Genomic DNA, 14,116 nt, shown 5'->3' on the forward strand with positions numbered 1-14,116 from the left:
CCCTGATGGTCTTGTAGCAGGCAGGTGCTCTTACCAACAGGCCCGTTTTACAGGCAGTAAACGCTTTTAACGCGCAAACCTGATATGAAGCCATCCTGCCACCGGTGCTCCTTTTCACCCGGAACTTTGCTTTTGTGTATTTTCAGCATTTCTGCCAGCAGGCAAAATGAACAAAAAGTGAACCCCCAGAATCCTCTTCTTTGCAGTTCCTGAAAAGGAAGAGCTCCTATTTTTGCACGTATTTGCATATCCATGACCCCCTGGGGGAGGTCAAGTAATGCCGGCCAACGTGGACCGTTAAGCCGTCTTCTCTGCTTCCTTGGCAACGCTCGCCAGCGCAAGTCACGGAGAATCGTCTCAATTGGCGCTCGGACCTCTTTGACGGGTCCTCGAGGTTAATTAACACGAATCAAAGAGATAGGAGGGGAAATCTCCGACGGTGAGAAACGAATGATTAGAAAAAAACGTAAGAATGTCAGTCAAGCTTGTAATATCAGACAGGTGCTTCCTCTCTTTTTCTTACCCTCATTAGAAAAGGAAGAAAGTGTTTTGAGCCTGTGTCTGCTTGTGCGTCAATGATGTTGCGGTCTAAGTTGTACACGTATGTAAAATGGCTTGACGAACCTACATTATGTATGCCTAAATTGTTTTGAACTTCTAGTTTCTCCCTTAAAGCCATTATGTCAACAAAGTGATCTTGAACGATCAAAAGCACCAAAAGGTAGAGATGGATGCTTTCTATCGCCAACAAAAATGGACTTCTCAACATGCTAAGGCGGGGGTCTAGAATCTGGGGCTCGTAAGCCATATACTGTAAGGATTTTTTCATGAGTATGTATAGCTTGCGAGCCATATATGGCTATTTTCATGAGTACGGACGGGTGGCGAGCCATATATGGCTCTTTTTATGAATACCTATGGCTCCCAAGCCATTAATGGTTCTTTTCACAACTGCATAGGGCTCGTGAGCCATATACGACTCTTTTCATCACTAAGTATGGCCAGTGAACTATATATGGCAACCGTTAATAATTGAGTTACACGGACAATGGGGGAAAAGAGTTTAAAATAGCCAGAGGACATCATTGTAAAACAAGTAAAGTCATGTTTATTTGTATAGACCTTAATCAGAAACATCAAACGGACCAAAGAAGGAAAAAAACATGACATGCAGCAGCTTCTCTTCTCAGGCAAATGCTTGAGTGGTTCACAAAGTGATAAAACTCTTTTAAGCAAGGAAAACATTTTACTCAACTGTAGAAACCCTATATATTTAAGAAGAATAATTTACTTTTATAGTCATTCTTTGTAACAATGCACACAGAACGAAATGTCGATACACCTGACCCGTACAGTTAAACTGTAGTGAGCCGATGCAGCGAGACAATTATATTTCTAAATTCTAAATGAATAACAAATGTATTTACAATTATCCTATCAACATGAATAAATATAGTAAATGCAACACTTTATCATTACATTTTTATCAAAAAGAAAAGAAAAAAAAATCAGATTCAACCAATAGAGAATGTGTTCGTCAAAACTGCATCCATCATGGATTTAATCAGCGCCTACTTGTTGAAATCAGCATCTCCCAGGAGGGGTACGAGACCTGGTAAAGCCCCTAACGTGAGCCGGTGTGATAATTAACACGGCTCGCTGCTGACATTTGGTTCATGCTCGAGTGTCTGCCCAGCCGATTTCCAATCTCCAGGCCCCGAACGTCCTCTTTTGTCTTCCGCGTGTCGTCCACGCTTCTGTCGGCGGGATTAAGTGACATGACCACGCGGATTAGCAAAGCGTCCGCTTGGAGGTCGAACACATCGTGCGCAACATTCTTGTTTGTGCTCTTGCACGGCCGCATTATGTAAAGAGTTGTCGGCATAAAATCCTCCTCTCGTCCTCCTCAACGCACGTTTTAGCGCTTCCGAAATTCATCACAAGACTTTCAGCACATTTTGCACGCAGTGACACTCCCTCGTAGATTTACGACCTGCGGCGGCGCTAAAAATGGCCGCCTCATCCATTTGCGCCTTATTTGATATTATTACATTATGTATGCAGGCGTGAGTTTGGATAATGGATGAACAGGAAAGCAAAGCAGTTTAATTACCTAACATCTTTCTGTCTTAGCTAGCAACGCACCGTGTATCTTATTAGCCGAGATGTAAATAAATGGGAAGGCTTTACGCCGCTCCCCCGCCTTCTTTGCATATTAGCATCGGCGCACACCCCAAGCCGGGGCCGCGCTATTACAAGCACTTTGTCGAGAATTAGCATCAGCGCGTCTGGCTGAGGGCCACCGGACTTCAACAGTACACACATTAGTGGAATAATAATGGAAAACCTGCCCAGGATAGCTTCATTTTTCCTAACTATTTGTTAGCTAACAAAAAGCACATAAGACGTGTGTATTAGTTCGGAATTAAATTAGTTTGACTTTTTAGAAGTACTTCTAGGTCTGATAAATAATGTAATTGGTGTTATCTGTATCTATCGAGCTAGCAGAGTGTTAAATGCTACGTGCTACATGGGCAGGTGTATAGTATGTTAAACTCAGGTTATTTTAGCGTTTAGCATGGCTTCTCTTCCCGTTAAAGTTGGAGTCTTCAAGACCAGATAAACACGAAATAGTCAACACAAAAACAAAACTAAATAAAGATAAAATCATGTTAGCATTTTTTTCCCATTTTGAGTAAAAATGGGTTATATCTTACTCACATTCATTCAAGAATGACTTTCTATTGGTTAGCAAGGTGTTTGGTTAGAGCTTCAACACTATTCTCTGTCTTCATCCACTGAAATGTTTGCAAAGGGGTGTGGCTTGCAGTCTGCTAACTCTCTAGCTAGCTAGTCTCTGATTTTATCCACTATTGCCCCATCACACCTGGCCTAGTAGCAGCTAGCTAGCTAGCTATTCTCCATCTTCATCCACTCTCATGTTTGCAGGGGGCATGCCCGAGTCACATTTGGCCTTGGAGTGTGCTAGCTCGTTAACATCCACTGGCATGTTTGGAGGAGGCGTAGTTCTGTCACACCTGTCCTAGTAGCTAACTACCTAGTCAGCTATTCTCTGTCTTCATCCACTGTCATGTTTATAGGGGGTGTGGCCTAGCCACAATGGTTTAATTGTGAGCTATCTAGCTAGGTAGTTGGTGTGACGACGGTATCACTTAGATACAGCAATTTCTTTGTTGTATTTTTTTTGCCCTCATGTAGGCTTTAGATCAGGGGACGGTGTAATAATAGTCTGTGGTTTGCAATAATCTGTGATCTGTGCAGGCCTTTGAGTCCCTTTGTGATTAAGGGCTATACAAATAAACATGACTTGACTTAATTTGTGGAGTAAAGTGGTATGCTACTGTTTCAACACCACAACTGTACATAAACACAATTTAAAATCTCACCCAGCAGAGAGCAACGAGTAGCCACTAAAATATAAACATGTTAGTGTTCCTAAGCAAAGAGCTGCATATCCAGTGTCACTATGGCAACTGATTCAAAAAGGCTTCTTACTGACTTTCTTTTCAAAATGTCGGCAAATTGAATATTTATTTTAGGTATCCTGTTGACATTGTAATACAGTACAGTATTTAACTTTTTGTTACATTTCTGCTTTTTTTTTTTGGTTTGACTCTCTTGGATTTTGATCCAAAACAAGTGTAATATTTATATTTATTTTTTACTCACCATGTATAGTTGTTTAATTTAAAAATGTAATCATTTTAGTGCATTGTGTTTATTGTAATTATAAACCGACTCGATGGGAAAGAGTTCTATTCTTCAATGTCCATGACTTCTTAAAAGTATCAGTCTCGGATTAGTATTGATAATACACCCCACTATCATCAACTTGGATGGCATTGATACCAAATGTCCTAGTATCCAAACCTGTAAACCTCAGCCAATTACCCCACTTATTAGTGATTGCCATTTCCCTATTAACCAATAGCAAAACCTTACAAACCCAACTGCGAGAATATTAGCCTTACCGATTAACACGACCACTTCACGCATTAGACCACTGCTTTTCTCCCTTTTAAAATGGCCACCGCTTAGAAAATACTTTTTTTACCACTGTTTCAATTTAAAAAAAATAAAAATCTTGACAATGGGCAGCATGGCAGTTAAGTGGTTAACGCGTCTGCGGCACAGTTCTGAGGTTATGGGATCAAACTTTCCTGTGTGGAGTTTGCATGTTCTCCACATTCCAAAAAACATGCGTGTCAGGTTAATAGGCTGGTCCAAATGAGCGAGTGACTTGACTATCTCTGTGTGCCCTGTGACTGGCTGGCAACCAGTTCAGGGTGTACCCTGTCCGCTGGGCTCCGGCACCCCCGCGACCCTACTGAGGAGAAGCGGTGCGCATAATGGATGACACGAGATGAGTATTTTAGTTTCCGTTTGCTCCGATTTGAAGTGAGTCTTTGTGCTTGAATAACCCACTACAATGATCGCACAATATTTCCAATTTGGTTAGAGACGGATTTTGTCTCGCGAGTCAAAATAGAGTGCGCAATAAAGTATACTGCTTTTAATTGTCAAAAAAGTATGTGGTATGTATGTATTACAAGTATGTGTTAGCAACCTACTCTGACGTTCTTGCCTGCTACCCTACAAGATCATTCATCCATATATCCATTATCTGTAACGCTTATCGTCAGTAGGGCCGCGGGGGTACTGGAGCCCATCCCAGCTGTCTTCGGGCAGTGGGCAGGGGACAACCTGAACAGGCTGCCAGCCAGTCGCAGGGCACACAGAGACAGACAATTCGCACGCTCATTCACACCTAGGGACAATTTGGACCGGCAAATTAACCTGACATGCATGTTTTTGGAATGTGGGAGGAAACCGGAGTGCCCGAAGGTAACCCACGCAAGCACGGGGAGAACATGCAAACTCCACACAGGAAGCTTTGATCTCACAACCTCAGAACTGTGCCACACACACGCTAACCACTGTGTTGCCGTGCTGCCACACTGTTTTTCATTTTTATTTTCATCCAGCCTTTCGAGAGGTTAAGGGGTACCCGTAGCAATAAGATAGCGGACAGTGATGTCCCCTCCCTCTAAGTGAGACTCAAGTTGTGTAAAATAAATGCAAATTTCTGATTCCACGAGTATTAAAATTTGATACATATACATATATATATATATTAGTTTATGTATTTTTGCTTATTATTTAAGTAATTGTCTTGTTTTCAACAGTTGAAGTTTTTTCACCACTAGGAAGCCCTACATAATACACACTGTCCCCATAAGGAAACTGGAGAGCCCTGAGGAAACCCACGCAAGCACGGGAAGAACATGCAAACTCCACACAGGAAGGTTTGATCACATGACCTCAGAACTGTGCGGCGGATGCGCTAACCACTGCGCTGTCGTGCTGCCCGAGACGAGATCAGTCTAACAAAAAAAGGATTTTATTTTTCATTTCTAAAAATGTTCCTGTCCAAATTTTGTTACACCGCGTACACAATTTGAATTTAAAAAACAAGGAAAACATAAGTTGACAGGTATGAGAATCACCCTCCCCTACCTTTAACACAGTGCTCCCCCTATGGGCGAAAAGCATCTCGTTGCTGCCCTAATGAGCAGACGTCTTTTTCGGTTTCAACCCGAAAATATCAAGTCTGGATTAACAAACGATAATTAAGAAAATCTTAATCAAACCGGCGTCTTCATGCTCTAATTTCGCCTTCAGGACCTTCTCATTTGGGTTCGGCCTGCGACCTCCGCAGAGCTTCGGGGTAAAGCCCGCAAACAGATGCGCGCAATTAAAAGAAGACCTCGGTGCCCCCCCGCTAAGCCTAGAAACCCCTTTCGGCGTTTCCCCCACCCGGTCCCGAGCCGGGGTTCTGCCGGTGTCAGTGTGAGGGGAGTGGCGTCCCCTCCTGGAAGTTGAGTCGGATGAATTAGTCACGAGCGCAAAGTTGAACCTTCCCGTTGTCTGGTGGCCTGGTAGTAGCTGTTCCAGCTGTTCGGTGAAACTTTAATGCCGCGCGCCGCCGGCACCGCCTGAGCCAGTTTTGTCTCTGCGGTCGGGAGAGGGTATGGGGGGCGTTCCACATGTTCCCGCTAACTGGGACAAGATTTTGGGCAGGACGAGGCCCCTGGATGTCAAACTGGAGGCGGAACCCCGGCAGATGGTTCCGCTTTCATGTAAGGTTTGGAACCTCAGGTTGAACCTGGGTTGTTCCTGAAACTCGATCTTCCTGTGCATGTCTCGATATAGATTCATCAAGCAATAGAAATGGCTAAGTATCGATACCATGTGCTGATACTATACTTTTCTGAGGTATTGATATCAATTTTGTCTACCATTCAAAACAAGGCTGAGAGAAGCATAAGTGAAAAATGAGCATTGCGTCATTCAACGACTTGGGAGTTCTAAATAGTTCCACTGGATGTCACCAAAGCAAAGCGCCACTCGCAAACCACCCATTGTAGCTGTATTTACTACCATTTATCAACCTGAGAACATTCAGGAAAGCCATCCCGGTGATATTTTAAATTTACGGAATGCGCTGTTCAAGTCAATATGAAAAAAAAAAATAAAAATAGAACTTGGGTGTCTTTGCAGACATATAAAAAAGCTTTGGCTCCTTTCTATAAAAGACAATTGATCCAACAGTAACACAAATTCAGGTAAATCTTTTCATAAAAAATAAAAAGCAGAAAGTCAAGTCATATCTATTTGTATGGCCCTTAATCACAAGAAGTCTTAAAGGGCTGTACAAGCTACTATTACACTATCCCCTGATCTAAAACCTACATGAGGGCAAGGAGAAACTCAAAAACTTCAGTACGAGGATAATAAAATAAACAAAATTGACTGTTTCTCCACCTGTTTCGAGTGAAGGAACCCTTTCTCTATTAAAAAAATATCTAGGAACCTCGCATGTAGAAAATAAAGAAGAATATTTAGCTTTGAAATTAGGCTATAATCAAGCCTAAGTTGACAATACTATTTATTCTGTTTTCCTAGTTTTTCTTGATTTTACTAATTTTCTTTTTTTCGAATAAGATAAAATACAAAAAATCTGCAAAATGCTTGACAACTGTAACATTTTTAGAGACATTTTTTTTACAATATGTGGAAAACTACCGTATATTCCGGACTATAGAGCGCACCTGATTATAAGAGGCACCCACCACATTTTAAGAGCATATCCGCTTTTGTGCGTACACAAGCCGCACCTGTATATAAGCCGCACGCGCCCACATTAAAACATGTAACACAATCACAAAATTAACCCAAACGCGACATTGAGTTCCGTGACTGTAGCTGAATATAAAGTACACAGTCCAAAATCCACAGCCGGCAAAGTGAACGGAAAATGATACCGGTACTTAAGGTTTGATGCAGACCCGCAGAGTCCGGGTACCCGTTGAAACTAATCCAAGAAAAAAAAGTCTATATTTCCAAAGGTAAGGGTGGGAAAAATATATATTCACTATTGTCCGTGGCGACAACAGGTCTCACTCACTTTTACCCCACTTCCCATCAGCCCGCATTTGCTCCGCCCCTTCTTTTTGATTCGCCCGTGGAAAACATCAGAATAAGTCTCTAAAATAAATACATTACAAAAATATACAGTTGCGAATACATATTATACATAGTTACACATATTTACAAAGAAAGACGGTACACCGAGAGAAAAATTACATAAATTGGCCGCATCACTGAATAAGCCGCAGGGTTGAACGTTTGGGAAAAAAGTAGCGGCTTAAAGTCCGGAATCTACGGTATATGGGTTTTGTTTGTTCTTTTGGGTGTAAACTCAAGTGTCATTTTAAGACAAAACTAGTGACCCGAACTACAGCATGAGAATGTATTTTAGTACATATTCACTTGCTTTTCTAGTTGAAAAATAAAAGCAATAATTGGAATACGCATTATTTTTCCTTTTCACTACGTTTAATATTGTTTCTTTATTTACTTTAAAATACCTGTGATTATTTTGGTTTGATTTTTTTTTTCATTTAAACGATTTATAATATCCATTTGTACAAATAAAAATCCGAAGGTAGCTTGTCTTGGAAGGCCCTTCTAGCACTTAATGGCCACTAACCATCGACTGCTAAGCCCTGCATGTGATGGTCGCCGAGTCCCCTGATTTAGGCATCTACTGCTTGTCATCTTTGACTTTTTTCTCACCGTTTTCTTCTCGAGCAACTCTTGTTAGCCACTCGGCCACAGGCTATGCCTCGCTTGTAAGCGAGTCCGTTCAAATAGATCTTGCTTCATCCTTCAGTTTCTTGTCTTCCACACCTGGTCCTGTGATATGGGAAGCAGACGTTTGAAAATTCTGGTCTGCTCTTGCAATCGTTTGCTGGCTTTTTTTTGTAAGATTCTCTCTCTAGCCGCTTTTTTGCCACTTTTACCAGCTCTGACAAACTCTAGGTAGTCGCCCTTTTCAGACGCTCCAGGTGTATCCAGCTTTTGTTGTCTCTTACCAGATTCCATGACCTGTCGCTGGATAAAATTCATCCTTGGTCACAATATGGAAGCCGGCTTCCAAATTGTTCAAAGTGGTATCCCTGAGCTACTGTGTCTTTTTTTATTGCACACACTTCAGCTCCATTGTAAGGTAGAAAGACCTCTACTAGAGAATTACTACAGACAGAAAAACTATCCAACCACTTATCAATCATCTGCACTGCATATCCTCAGTAGGGTCACGGGGTTGCTGGAGCCCATCCCAGCAACTCCAGTCAATCTCACTTATTCATTCCAACCTCGGGAAATATTGGACTGGGCAATTACCTGACATGCATGATTTTGGCAATGTGGGAGCAAATCGGATTTCCTGGAGGAAACCCACGCAGGCACGGGGAGAACATGCAAACTCCACACGTGGAAGCTGCAGAAAGACCATCTGCACCGTGGGGCTGCTTGCTAGCCACCCAGCTGCCGTGCCAATCACAAAAAAACTAATACTTAATTAAATATATCAAAAAAACATTTAAAAGCGTGTTTGTGTGCTATATTTGTCACTTTCCAGTATCCCCAAGTGAAACAAACTAGTGAAAATTAATTAATTGGTTTGTTGTTTTTTGTTATGTTTTAGTTCAAATGATTGTAACTTAGTGAAAGAAAATATAAAAATATTGAGTTAAAAAAACTTTTATATTCTTTTTATAATCAAATATTACATCCCTACATCATAATTTAATTGTGAGCCTCAGAAAAGACCCCCAGCCCTCCATCTAAGGTACACTTTTTAGGCCATTCATTTACTTGCCCAGCACTCGTGAGAATGTTTTGTTTTCTAACATGTGGCTCCGGAGTTAAAATGAGATCGACACTCATGCCTTAAAGAGATTTGGGGGATTTAAAGCTATTTCTTTTTTGTACAGGGGAGGGATTTTTCTGGACATGACTACTCAAGATTTGTGAATCTATATTCTTTCGGTCTGAAAAGACGGGAATCTCATCTCATCTCATCTCATTAGCTGCACCGCTTATCCTCAGTAGGGTCGCGGGGGTGCTGGAGCCCATCCCAGCAATCATCGGGCAGTGGGCAGGGGACACCCTGAACTGGTTGCCAGCCAATCGCAGGGCAAGACGGGAATCAAAAATCTCTAAAAATGCTTTATAAAGATCACATGTTCTATATATACATCAATGTTCTAGATATTTCCTGTACACAGGAATTTTAAAGTGCTATTTCCACTTTAAGACGAATGGGAATTTAGCAATTATATTCAGCTAACACCTGACTTACAACCGGAATTGTTCATGAATCCATTACAATAGTGCCAGGACAATATCCAGTTGCCGCACTGAGTGTAGTGGTAGATTGCTGTGCCAGCAGGCTGACAAAATTGTGTTGCCGGACTGCTACAGCTCCAGTGATATACTTTGAATTTGAAAAAGGAACATCTGCTGGAATAAATGAGCTCGCCATTATCATACGTTTTCCTCGGTTGTCCTTTCTTAGACATGCTTCTTTGCTTCCTCTTGTTTTTTTAACAAGTACATCCCGTAGAACAGTGTTTCTCAACTGGTGGGTTGGGGCCAAAAACTTTGTTGCAGACCTGTTTTCAGTGGGTAGCAGGCCCTGACTTGACAAAGTGATGTTAAGAAGAAAAAACAGTCAATTGCACACATTACCAGTAAATGACGATAATAACGTCCTTCTGTTCAGTCAATAGGTGCATTCAAGAGGGACCACATCTTATTTTATTGTGCTTTTGCTGGTTTCATTTCCTTTTTCTGCCCATAATAATGAGTCCCAAAAATATTGGTGACAACAACAAATAGTGGCAACAACGACGAGTTTAAGAAGGAAACGATTGCCAAATATAGAAATAGTGCATAAGTTTCTGCGTCTGAAGCCCTGCTGTAATGTACAGTCAAGGATTTAAATACGTTACATGTTTAGCTTTTTACCATTATAATAATCTTTATTAACTACATAATTGAATAATATTGATGTTTAGGGACACACTTTATTAATATTTTGAATTCATTTTAGTATTTGGCTATTTTAAAGCAGTTTTAAGGGGTATGGTACATGAAGTCTTTTGGGTTTTAAAAAAAAAGGTGTATTGGATACATTTGAGAAGTGGATTTTTTTTTCTAGTTAGGGTCAAAGCTGGTTTTTAGGGTGGAATGGTGGGTCCTTAAGTCAGAGGAGTTGAAAACCAGTGCCATAGATGATAACATTGACTGCCACTGATGGCTAGAGACGTCAAATATCCATTTTTAATAAAATAGATTGCAGTTGGTGCGTTTTTGTGTATACCCCATTGACGATGGGAAACGAGATTATGATCCCTCTAGACTTTTTGGGGGGACCAAACTGCGGATGTTACGGTAACGTTAGCGTCTACGCTAGCTGTTTGACATTCATGGGGTTAAAGTTGTCTGAATGATGAAGCGTCAGCTTCGGGGACAGTAAATTGAGACGCGACTTCCCCTCGGGTCGCCCACCGGGTCCCCAAGGGCCGGCCTTGAGCAGAACAGCATGTTGTACATCCATATAAAAAAGGAGGAAATATGGCGGTACTTTCCTCTTTATGATGGAGTGATTAATCTGTCAGGCATATTGCTGCATAAATCCCCACCCCCACACACACACTCCACGAAAAATACTCTTTTAGCTTACTTTATGCTATATATTATTCTCTTATTGCCTATAAACATAAAGCGTCACAAAGGGCTAACGCTCTCATCTGTATTATTACAAAATGACTATAAATCACGCAGCTTGTTAAAATTTTAGGCCCCCTTTCCCCTCCAAACAAACTGACGGAAACTTGATTTAGTCTCTGAAAATAAAATATAAACGAGAGTGTTTGATCTTCAGGACTTATTTTCACTAGCTTCCTCTTCCTCATCGCTGTGTTCAGCACAAGTCGAGTTGCCTGTTGGGGATGTTTTTTTTTTTTAAATATATTTTTTTGTAATTATATTTTTAAATATACTTCAGTAGAAATGCCTGGATAACGCTGTGCTGCTTTTTCTTCCTGAGAGACCGCAAACTAAACAGCAGAAGCAGTGTATATACGCTTGTTTAGTGCTATGCAAATCGTCTTTGCCGGAGGTAAAATTAACATTTTTAATTAAAATATTAGCACCAAACAAACACGGAAAAACACACTAATGATTTAATCATAGTCATACATTTTCGGAGAGGAGGAAAAGGAAGGATATTTGTACCTTCTTTTACATTTTTGCATGTAATGTGTTGTGTATTATGCATTATTAATTATGTAAAATGTAAAATATTTGCAATCGCATCTATCAAATCCGCATTCATTGAAATGATATAAAATACTTTGATTTTTACCATTTGATACGATTTTAATGTGTTTATAAACGAATGCGGTTTTCAGTCTATAATATAAATGGAAACGAATGTCGATGCGGACGCATCCATTTGTGTGAGGCCTCACTAAAAACATTTGTTTTTAAAGTTACAATGCCGCCCTCTTCAGGATGTAAGAAGAAACTATAGGTAGGACGCAAGTCTCTTGTAATGTGCTTCTTTATTCCATTTTCCTTCTATACATTCAAATATGAATTGTATTCATTTATTTATGTTTTTATTTCTGAATAAAACCATTTTATCCGATTATTTATCTATGTATTTTTAATGGAACAATTTAAAGCTGACCATTATGAAAACACGTAATAAAGGCTTAAAATAGAAAAGGATAGATCACAATATTTACAAGGTAGTGCTTGGACTTATCTCAGTGCATAGTAATAATAGTGCAATAACATTTAATAGCAACCAAATTCCCAAACACCATAAATAAGAAATTAAAACATATTTTTTCCCTTCACAATACGAAATTTTCAATAGAACTGCGCTTGTTTATGATGGTGGTAGCCCTGGACGGGAAAAAATGTCAGTCCTTGGTTTAAGAGATCGGTAGAACCTACTGTCAAAGTTGTGGTGGATGGGTGAGAAGAGTCTTTTTAATGTTGGCTCTGTTGTGGTATGGAAAGCTGGTGATGTCCACCAGACTGAGCAGAAAGCAGACGGTCATTTATTTTTCATTCATAAAACCCTAACCCTGAATACTGATACCTGGTGAATATACTACACTTGAATGAGGTAATGATAATAGTATTGGCTGTCTATAGTGTCCATTTTAAAACCAGTCACCCAAAATTAAAGGAATGGTGAATTGCTATTAAATAGATTCTATATTAAAGGGATAGTGTGTGCCATGAAATTAGATATCAATTCATTTAATGAGCGAGAAGGTTTGTTCAAACCTCACTTTGTGTTTGCTGTTAAAAACGTAATATTGGAATATAATATTGTGAATGTGCTTAATTGCTGTTGAGATTGTCATGATTGTTTTCTGTTTTTAGTGTCAATAAATTTGTTCAAACCAAAAAAAAAAAAAAGCTTGGCGTTTTGGTGTCGGTGGATTTGTTCAGACCAAGGACAATCAACTTTGGCCTGGACGGATCTATCGACTCTAACAAAGATGTTATATAATGAAGTTGTGAATATGCTTGATTGCTAATATATTTTTCGAGAGGGGTTGTTCAAACCTCACATTGTGTTTGCTGTTAAAAACGTCATATTGGAATATAATATTGTGAATATGCTTGATTGCTGTTGTGTTGGTCATAATTGTTTTCTGTTGTTGGTGTCGGGGGATTTGTTCAGGCCAATCAACTTTGGCCTGGACAAATCTATTGACACTAACAAAGATGTCATATAATGAAATTGTGAATATGCTTGATTGCTAATAGGATTTTCGAGAGGGGTTGTTCAAATCCTCACTTGTTTGCTGGTAATAACATCATATTGTAACATAATATTGTGAATGTGCTTCATTGCTGTTGTGATTGTCATGATTGTTTTTTTTGTTATTAGTGTCAATAAATTTGTTCAAACCAAAAAAACAAAAAAATTAGATCTTGTTTATGTGATTGATAATTAATTGTATTCATTTAAATACATCAAAGAATTAAAAATAGTTAGAAAAATATACACACTGCACAAAGTTTCAAATGTTAATGTGTCACAAAAGCAAAAGATGTAATGTCATTGCCACCTTTGATTTTCCAAGGAAAGCATGGAGACTACAAGTGCTGCAATGCGTATTGTATCACCTGAATACAAATAAAAAAGGCCTACTTTAAATCGTTTACTCCCCAGTGATTTTGGATCTAGTCTCATTATTGTCCTATACAGTCAGCTCACGGTTGAAGACATGGATGACACTTTACACTTAAAAAACAAAGGTGACAATATGATGAAGGTGCTGAGTCAGATAAGGAGGCCTCTCCCGCTACTGGTAACCACGGAAACCGGTTCCGTTTCGTGTGGACCAGCAAACCACTACCCGTGAAAATTGGCCTGGAGAGGTATGGGCGATGCCTGGCTGAACTTGCCCAAGACACATTACAGGAAGTGGTGCCTCTACAACCCAGGTAGACAAAAACTAAATACATTGATACCTGAGTATGAGTATGGGTCCAGTTTCCCACACAATGCGTATTGTATCACGTGAATACAAATCAAAAAGGCCTAAGCTAAATCGTTTACTCCCCAATGATTTTGGATCTAATCTAACTTGCCCAAGACACACTACAGGAAGTGGTGCCTCTACAACCCAGGTAGGCAAAAACTAACTTT

Source organism: Urocampus carinirostris, chromosome 7 (assembly GCF_059441175.1).
Source record: "Urocampus carinirostris isolate Australia breed hairy pipefish chromosome 7, RoL_Ucar_1.0, whole genome shotgun sequence".
In the NCBI taxonomy this organism is placed as follows: domain Eukaryota; kingdom Metazoa; phylum Chordata; class Actinopteri; order Syngnathiformes; family Syngnathidae; genus Urocampus; species Urocampus carinirostris.